This window comes from Cyphomyrmex costatus, unplaced genomic scaffold (genome assembly GCF_001594065.2).
Source record: "Cyphomyrmex costatus isolate MS0001 unplaced genomic scaffold, Ccosl1.0 scaffold10, whole genome shotgun sequence".
NCBI lineage: Eukaryota > Metazoa > Arthropoda > Insecta > Hymenoptera > Formicidae > Cyphomyrmex > Cyphomyrmex costatus.
The window spans coordinates 2,094,012-2,104,880 of NW_017274954.1; positions in this window are offsets into that span (position 1 = coordinate 2,094,012).

Below are 10,869 nucleotides of genomic sequence, written 5' to 3' on the forward strand. Positions count from 1 at the left end.
CCCCCCCCCGTGCCCAGCGAGACTTTTTCTCGGGGGGCACACACCGCTCACTCCTTCTCTCGTATGCGCATATAAGGGGTCATGGTCCAGGTGAGCAGGTGCCCAAAACCACGTCTCCACACGCGAATGTCCGGATGCACGCAGACTGATACGTATTCGGTTATGCGTATATGAGCCGTTACGTAAATCTCTGTTTGATGGGTGTCGATCTCTTCCTCCCTTGCTCTCTACCTCTCCACTTTTTCGCGTCGCTTCACCAAGCTCGACATTTACCACCGAAAGACAATAATTCGCAATGACGAAAGCCACGTCATAAAAAGTGGTATTGGTTTACAAATAAATTACGAAACTCGCTTGTACGCCGTTATTGATTATCGTCATATCGTTCGTTATCATTCGTTGTTCTCTGTGATGAGTGAGGCGTGCCGAAGCACCACAAATAAAATTTTCCAAAAATAATATCTCTCTGTACATCGTTTATCATTTATTATATAAAAGCCTTAAATAATACGTCAATAACGCGTCAGCAACACGTTGCTGTTCGTTTATTATATGATATTTGTTTATTAATATATTATAATATAGTTATAGAAACTTCCTAATTTCTATATAATTATTAAGAACTTTTCATCCTCTGTGTATTCCGAGATTTCATGATGGAATAGAATAGATTGATTATCCTAATAATTTACTTGCCCCCGCTAGGTTGAGAACAATAATGAACGATTTATCGCACTTCACTCCCATTAAGGAGCGTACACGCGGGCCGCGGTTGTCCTAGGACTGAATATCGAGTCGCTACATCCGCAAGACTTATGATCTTACTTCCCTGAATGAACATTCAGAATGCTTTAAGACGATGGCCGACATAAACTCGCTTACGGTCTTTGTCGCGCTGAACACGGCGCACGTCCGTCAGACTTCACGACGGGGACAAAAAGCGGCTGTCTACGTGGAGGCCGGTGTTGCGTTTCAGCTCGTCAAGATGCACGCTGCATTTACCATTAATCAACGCGGAGAGTAAATGATTACGCCGATGGCACTCACGGAACCGCTGGCGTTGGCCCGTGATTGGCGGACAGACGACCGATGACGGATGAGGGTTTAGCGATCTTTCTCATCTACTTAGCCTCGTCCTCTAGGAGATAAGTGGCCACATGGATGACGCGGTCCAAGGTGGCCCAGATTTCTTTCTGACAACTACGACGGTTGGGCGTTTACAAAAAGTGATACGCTACAGATGGAACAGTTGCTCAAGGTAGCGCGTAATGTCCGTAGGCGACAAATTGAAAAACACCTAACTCATTACGTGTATCGTGCTGCATGTAGGAAAATAATTTTTGATCCGCCCAGCGAAGCGCGACTTGTTTTCTCTTTTATTTGCGCAGATCAGCACGAGAGCGTAGCGCGGCACCTTCACATGCACCTGTAATAACATCGGTGGATTTATAACGATGACCTATGAACCTGCCCGCGTTCAAGATAGAGGCGAGCGACGCGTCGAAAGGAGCCCGTAGTAGTATATCGATTATCCAGTCATTTTCCCAGGCCCTTTCATGGATGCTCGACGCGTCCAGCTTCGTCGGAGTATTATATGGAAGACGTGCGCGTGTTAATGGGTGTATGTCAGAGTTATTACATTTGGACTCAAGAAGCGGCGAGTGCCATAGAGAGGAGGGAGCTCTTAGAGTGAACTATAAAAGGAAGGGGTAGATAGTATATACTCTTCTTTCCTCTCCATTATCTCGCTTCTTCTACCTCCTCCAGAGTATCGAGCGAGAGAACAGAAAAAGAAAGAGAGAGAGAGAGAGAGAGAGAGAAAGAGTCTGGATGAAGCGGGAGACTGAACGGCCAATGGCGTAAACGTTATTGAATAAGTTTTTATTACTGTGTATGTATATTACAAATATTGGATTATTTTCGAAATATAAATAGCTTGCTGTAGTCGATGCAATTTAAAAAGATAACGAAATACCTCGCGGATAATTCGATAACAGCTTCGAGCCGAAATATTCAAGTTAATCCGGCACGTAATTTAATTAAGCACTGCAGATGAGGCAAGATGATTTCACGTTTATCTGACGCATCTGCTGATGTAAGGAGGAGGCTCCTTTTTAGGGGCCTCTCGCCGATGTCCGCGCCGATGTCGAGGCGGCCTCGTCTCTCGCCATGCACATTAAGAGGTCACGCTCCGGCAGGTGGTGGTGTGCGCGTGATTCACTCGGTCGCTTGCTCGCTCGCTTCGAGCTAGGTACACTACTCTTATTCACTCACACGGGGCAAGTTAATTGTCGCAAGGGACGTTGATTTAAAGGCCCACTAGACCAGTCTCTCTCACTGAGATAATGAGTAGCGAGCAACGACGGAAACCTCGCGTGGCTTAGATTAAGTCTCATCTCTGCTTTGCCGCCGACGTGCTTTACCAAGGATAGAAGACACCCTTAGGAGATAACATCTAGAGATCTCGACCGAGTTTCTTCACGGTTGAGGAATCTTAGAACAGTGATAACATGAAATTTTAACGCAGTAAATTTTTAGCTCACTCATCAGTAGATATTCCGTGATAAATTAGAGATGACAAGGAGACCCACAGAAAGAACGATTTTTCTAAAGTATTTAAAAATTGAGCTGTATATACAAATCTAAAAATAATGGTAACGCTGCAAAAAATTTTAACATTCTAATCATCAATTTAAACGTCTTACATAATTATATTTTAATGATTAAAACAGAATTATTTTCAGATCTATATCTCTAACTGAATTTTAGATACTTCAATAAAATCGTTTTTCTTTTTTCGTATTCGACTGTAATTAGACGCAGCTTGCTTAAAAATACGAACAATATCTATATCAGACTATACACTTGAGAAGATTGAGTATTGTAAATAGGAAACTAGGATTTAACCAATCAGAACAAAATGGATTAAAATTCCACTTGATTGGTCAAATTCTAATCTTCAATTCGCGATCCTTAATCTCCAATATATCTTTTGCATAGTCTAATAAGGGCTTAAGTAAGTTTATCGGCCGTTCAGCATCGCGTTTCGAGGTAGCAAAACCGCCAGTGCAGTGAAAAATCAAGGTAACAACGGCACTCAGACTGTGTTCCACCGCTCCGTGCCGATGCGAAGATGACACCGCCGTGGCCCCGAGGTATTACCGGGAGCTCATAAATCTTCTTAAATATCTTCTCTATCTGTTCATCATCCGTACGCTGAGGTGCGGTCCCGAGTTAAGCCGCGCATCGAAACAGCTGCCGCTTAACAGTAGTTGTAATGGGCATGCAGAGTGCGCGGGAGTGCAATCAGACTTCATCTCGTTGCGGTGCTCTGACCGAGCATACATCACGCGTACGTTTCTCCGGAGGCTGTCACGAGCGGCTCCTTCATTGTTCCCCGGTTACGGCCCCCGTGGCCATCTCCGGCCACTCGTTTTCGCTCTATTTCTTCCACCCTCCGCCGAGGATTCAGCGTTTTTTGCAGTGGGTGCGCGCGCGGGGGCGCATTAGCGCTCGGTGGTGCTCGAGGAATCCCTCTTCGGAGTTTCTCAAAGCGCATTCCTTTTATCAAACTAATGCCACGTTCCCTTTTTGCATTGCCGCGCATCCGCGGTGAGATTAATCGTAACGATCTGATAGAATAACCTTCCTTAATTCGAACGCGCAGAATCGAGGGAGCGCTATAGTTCTGATAAAATGTTCTTCAAGCAGTTTGGTAAGCATTAAAAAGCAACCGTATGGAATCGAATAAAAATGGCAAGTTGTAATTGTAGAACGAAGTGCGCTCGCTCCGCCGTATATATAACTCGGCGAAATGAAGCTTTGCGATAAGCCTCGCGGCAGAAATAACATTACCTCGATCTTGCAACAAGACCTTCCACTTCTTCGCGTACACGATACCCGCGATATGCGTCCCGATCGATCGCGATCGAAAGAAGCGAGGCACGCCGCCGTGCTAAAGGTTAAAGAATCCTCCTCGCGCGCGCGCGGCATTCTCCACGCGCGCACTCGTCGTAAAGTTCTCCGAGATTTCTCTCTTCTCCTTCCGCCGCGGCACCAAAGTATCAAGGCTACACCTCTACCTCTACCTACTCGTGGTAGGCAAGCCGAAGGTGAACACCGAGAACCCTCTCTCGATCGAACACGCCGCGAGAACACGGTTGCGCGATAGCGCCGCTGCCGCTCACGGATCTCCGTAACTTCTCCCGTTCCACCTTCTCGTCGATCTCTTGCTCTTTCTTCTCTCTTCCGCGAGTCTTACTTCGCGCTGTCCCTCTTCTCGGAAGAATCGCGGCGCGAACGGGCAATCGCAACTGCAATTGCGAAACGGCACGAGCGCAGTTACGGCTGTGCGCCCGGCGTAATTTATTTCATGGGCGATCGTGGCAACTGCGAGATAACACGTTTGTCCGATATTTTAAATCCACGATCGATCGTCGCTTTACACAACAGTTCATTTCGTTTAACTACTTATTGTTAAACATTTTTTTACTATCGTTCCCTCTTTTCCCTCTTTCTTCCTTTTTCTTCTATACTGTCAACGTATGATAAATTACAACAAAAAGAATAACTGCAACGAAATGGAAACAGTTTTACCACATGACAGTGCAGTGCATTGATCGCAGATACGCTCGTCATCTTTCACTTTTCTCTTTTTCCTCTCATATTATATACTTCTCATCCTCTCGATCACTGAACAATCATGGTAGGGTGTGTGCATACGATTGCGCTTCATTGCGGCACGAGCAGCATGTCAGAGACCGCACCTGTGTCCAGTCTCCTTCTTGCTCCTGAAAGTGCGTTTCCAACCTCTTTGTCTCGTCGTGACATCGACTACCGGCTACCGACATTGTACCAGCGATGTACTCGTTACTTAAAAGCGTCTTTCTCTGTACATTGTTAACGATCGTTGTCAAAACTGTGATCGAACCAAGAAACGTTATATGTGTATGTAATCGATCACAGTTTTTATGAAGTTGACACGTTGATATAAAGTTAAAACTACCCACATCACAAGGATACTAAATGAACCCGCATGTCTTGCCGTTATTACATTGTATTCTGTATTTACGATAATAATCTGCATGTACACACATGTATAAGTCGCAAATAAATCGATATAAATTGCAACGAAGCGTCGATTTGCTATACAGTCGATCAGGACTGACGATAAAATTAACGAACAATTTTATTAGACAGAATATATTTAGATTTATTATACAATGAACGAAGTTTCGTCATATACAATCTGAAAATTTCCCTAGAGAGATCTTTGATCCTCTTCACTTTAGGTTGCCTCGACGACGCTCGTAAAGTCATTGTCACCCACTTGCCAAGATCGCGCATTTCCTATCTCTTCCTCCCCTTCTATACATTTTTCAAGGTGTATCTCTTGACTGTAAAATAGCTAATGCGATGGGGTATCGTCTATCTGGCTGTGCCATCTCGGACTGACTAACACCTTGGGTGGCACTACGTTTAGTGAAGATATCACCGGCAGATCTAGGAACCACGCGGGACCGAGTATTTTGTCTGCTGTCACGGTGTGGTTCCACTCACGAGAGTGTAATTTATATGCTCGCCCATAGACGGGGACCGCGATCGAGGCGTGTAAAGGCTCGAGTACATGAAAAGTCTCAAGTACGACATCCGAGTCATCGTGAGTCGCAGGATCGCGCGAAATCGGTATTCGCTTGACACTCTATGTCCCTCGTTCCGGGAACGATCGCACAATTTCAGCAAGCTGTAAAAATTTCAACGAGTATAGTCGGCGTCAAAATCTTGAGATTCCTTTTTTGTCACTTTTAAATCGTATCTGTGTTATTCAGGGGAATCTATTATTTCTTCAAAGATAAAATAATAATAACTAGAATCTTTAGAAACAAATAAATTACATTTTAAGAAAAAAAAAACACTCATTAAAAGAAAAGTATTTCAACCTCTTTAACTGATTATAAAATCATGTTCATTGACGTATGCACTTAGTATAATAATAATTTAAAGTTGATATTTAAATTTAATATATTTTCTTGACTTATAATAAATTGTTTAACTCTATTTGTCTTAGTTAAATTAATGATATATTGAGAAGTGGCAATTTATATGGTATAGAAATTTATATGGTATAGAAATTATTTAAAAAATATTTAAGTTATTAATTGAGTATAACTTGACATTTTTTATAATTTAACAGTGTCGTTATGATGCAGGTTTTCATTTAAAATTTTCAGAAGGGTACAACCAATCGTCTTTACGTTATAACATTCTCCACGCGCAAACATCTGCTGGTGCTTGAAGTCGACGATATGGACTCGTGTGGAATTCCATAACTAGATAGGAGAAATAGCGAGTGCGACGGGTAAGAGGCAACGATATATAGGATATACAGGAACAAAGAGAGGCGCGTACGTGGCTCTGCCACCTGTCCCATCGTAGTCTAAGAATAGAGCAACGTAGCAGCGCGAGAAGAGCAGCATCGTCGACAAGATGCTGCTGCGTGCTCGCCGGGTCATGCGCCGGTTTTCATTCTCTTTTTTCTCATCTTTACGCCCTATCCCTGGAGGCAAGAGTCGGCCGCCTCTCTCTTCGTCTTTGAACATTTTCCCCGCATCGGGTGGCTTTCTTCAGGGCGTGCGGCTAATGAGAGAAAAAATCAGATAATAATTGCTATCACCTCATGCCGACTCGCCCAACAGCGGCCTTCGAGCAGACCGCCTTCGTCGTCGCCATTCGCTGCCGTCATTCTTTGATACAAATAATTAAAACATATATGTGCTTCGCATGAAAAAATATCTCGGTATAGTCGGGAATGATGAAAAAAAAAGAGTAACAACTCTCGACATAATTTCTTTTATTATATTTTATACGCATAGTACAAAAAAGTAATACAAAGTATTTTTATTACGACATTTAAAAAAATCAAAAGCTACTAAAAAAACATGAGAAAATTGAATAAGCGTTGAATCTCTGAAAACTGTATTGTTATTCTATTTACGACATCTTCCAATGAAAAAAATGTAACATGCGACTCTACGATGAAAAGACACGCGTACATGACCGACCCTGATCCGCCAGTAGACCGACAACCTTTCAAATCCCTTCGGCGTGGCGTCGAGGATTTGCAATTTTTACGAGCTATAATCTTAACGAATCGCTAATCCCGCGGAATGACGACTATTTTTCAAAGTGATTCTCCTTTTTTCTACTCGCCACGAATCTTTCCACCGCCACGGGCACGGAATCTTGGCGTCGCGAATTTGGCGTCGTATATGTCTTATGGCTCTATATATTCGGCGGACGAGTGGTATTTAAGTCTTTGTAATCCGGCAAAGTTTTGCGGGGGAGCCGAGCGGTGAGTCATGGCAGGTGCTGTTTGAAGAACGAAGAGAAGAGGCAAGGACCGCGTTCCTCGCTCGCAGTGAGCACATCTTCTCCCTACTCTTGAGCTTTTCGACCGTTTAATGCTCCAGTATGAATATCGCGACACCGGGGAGTCTTGCATTATTTATCACGATGTTATATTCGACAGTTGTGTCTTCTTTCGCTTTGAACGTGTTTGCATTATATGTCACTTACTATAATAAACAATTGCAAATTTTTTATTATTTCTGTTGATTCTCCTACACTGAAAAAAAAATCTGGTTAAAAATCGACGATCCAGAAAATTTTAATTCATTCACTTTTAACTAGAATTATAATTAATCCAACTAGACATTTTTCTTCGTGTAGAATTAAGAAATGTAAATTACTTTTGTAACAAGAGAATTTATTTAACTTTGAACTAACTTCTAACATTCATCAAAGAAGATATGACTGTAAAAAGTTTCATTACTATGAATATGCAAATCTTTTGGAAGTTTATACTTATTGCTAACCTAACAGGTTCAAATTATCCACAATTTTCCTTACAGTTATACATGATTTATTTCTTGGAAAAATCTGAAGTTAGTTTTACATTTCCAATCGCATCTTTATAATCATCTTTAAAGTTTATTGTTTGGATTTATTACTAGTTATCACTCAAAGAAGACGTTTCCAATGCAGAAAATATTTTTGTTAAATCATTCAAACCGTGAACAATTAAATTCGCGTAGTCTTTAAGTTGAACCAACATTAGAGAATCCTATTGTTATAATGACCGAGAGTTTCGCTTTCTTTCGCATTCTCTCGATTCGCTTGGTTGCATAGCGGACGGGCCCGCCAAATTATTTCGTCATGCTCGCGTCATGCAAACCTATTGATGACATTTCATAATGTTACTCAATAGGAGTGAATTATAATAAAAAGAAACTATGTATCTTTTATACTAACAATAAGGGTAAATTAACACATCAAACAGCTTTTAAATATAATATTACTAGTAAACATGACAAGCTACGTGGCAGAGAAATTTGATCAGTTTTTCACGTCAAGTATTTGTTCGTGATTTTGTAGGTATTCCCTTCATAATTAGATTGTTTTTGTAAGAATAATTTTATTAAAATATATATATATATATATTAAAAGGAAACAAAGAATATTAAAATATATTAAGGAAGAAAGAATCCTACTCTGTAAATAATGTTACAACGCGTTCAAGAAAATGTAATACGTGTTGCTCGCGAAGTTGAGAATACGACCCTGTCATCGGTCCCAGGGACCGAAAGTCACGTCACGTGCAGGGGGACCAAATGAATCCTCTCAACTCTTCGTCGAAAAATAAACTTTCGTGCCAGACAGAGTCGTGCATTTACTTGGTACATGATATTTCGTGGGATACTCATAAATACTGAAAAGCGCGATTATTTTCTCAGAGCCCGTCGCCGATTGGACGTGCCGGGACACTAAAGCAATCCTTGACTTCGTCGTCATGCCTAGAGGGACATCATTATTTTTCTACTACGAAGAGAGGAAAAGAGAAAGAAAGAGAGTGCGGGCGACCATCCGTCAAAGGAATCGCACGCGGATGAAGATTCCCCTTCTCGGACCAATAAAAACAAACTTCGCCATCCGTAGCCATCCATGCCGAGTCCATCTTCAGGATCTTTTCTTGCCAGTCAGGCACCTTCGAGCTGCGTGATCCTAAAACAACTGAATCGTCGCGGCGGCTTACTGCAAGACATACGACATATGAAATATATTGATGATTGCGGCAAACCTTGTGAAGATTCGACGCTTAATATTAAATTTAATATAACGCACTGCTTTTATGACCATCGATGCCGATGAACGCTGAAGATAAACCGTTAAGATAACACCGCTGCCAAAACGAAATTGATTAACCCGTTTGCTAAGCGAGTGGTGAAACAAACTGCACGGTCGAAGCATGATTTATTGCGCGTAATAACGTAACGTGTTGTTCTACCGCAGCATCTGGAAACCGGATTCGCTCTGAGTCTAGATATTTAATTCCGACCGAAGTAACGTTTGCCAACATAAATGTTAATAGGTTGAGCTAGCTCGTTAAGTAATGTTAGCGCTTATCGGCAAATTTAATTAATGGAACATTCTCTCGACTCCCACCGATCGCAGGTAGGCAAGAGCCAATTTATCACGCGAAGGCGTGGACACACGCGCTGGTGCACAATTAATCGAGTCCAGCTAGTGACATTTGAATCGTGAGCCAGGTAGACCGCATACCGTCGAAAGAAATCGAAGAAAAAAAAAAACATTAATTCGCAATAAAGTTCTCCGCTGCGCATCCGGCGCGCGGATCCAGCGAGCTTCATTATGCGGGACACCACGAGATTTAAGAAAAAAGACACCTCAGTGGTGGGGTGAGAGGTTAAGAACCACGGAATAGCGAACTGACGGCCGTGTGGGAGGACATTATCTTCACCGTAGCCGTTCACCATCGTGACATCGGGACACGTTGCCCAGCGTGACTCCGTATTATTTGGCGCGGCAGACGCATACAGGGCCCCATGACGCGGCTCGAAGTCGTTAGGCACCATTCAAAATCACCTTAAGTCGCCATCAAGTAGCGACTATTTTGTCCTCCTCTCCTGGAACCACAGAAGAGTTCTCACTACTTACCCCCGCGGACCCTCTCGTCGCCCACTCCCCTTCGGATCGAGGAATTATAATTTGAGCGACCCTTGGACCATGAGGAAGGACAACATGAGCTGCTGATGCGAGAAACATTCCACCGACTTGACGTCCTTCGTCGAGAAAGAAGCGCGAATTGGAGAAAATAATCTTTTCGTGATTCTGCTTCTCCTCTGTGTATATGTGTGTGTGTGTGTGTGTGTGTGTGTGTGTGTGTGTGTACATGAACGCGCGCGTGCGTTGCATGTGATATATGAGAAGATAAAACACAACTAGAATCTATTATCTCTTCTCCAAAATCATTTAAATATTTAAAAAACTACTAAATAAACAAGTAAAAGCAGATATTTTGGTCATTACAAGGACTTTGTGCAATTCGTTTGACTTTTAATATCGATCGCTTCTCTAACTATATATATACTCTACAATGTACATAGTCAATATTACTTTTAAGAATCTTTTTTTTCTACAATTTATACTGTATACAAATTAAAAATTAAAAAAAGCTAAAACTAAACTGGGATTAACAAAGCTCGTCTGCTGCCATTTATTTATGCCTGTATCTTGAAAACTCGCAGATTTTTTACGAAATTAATGCTTTAAAATACATGTTATTCACCGACATTATCCTCATTACTTCGTTATCTCGACAAACGCTACTTTAGTAGCATTATCGTTAAATCGCACCTATGGTAACGCCGCACTAAAAGGGTCAGAGGTCATAAGCGAATCCTTCGTTACTCTTCAGTCGTGAGTATCGATTAGCGCCTTCGATGGCGGACCATATCGGCCGCTTTGTAGCCACGTCAACGAGATTTTACGAGCCGGTCGACGGGAAATATG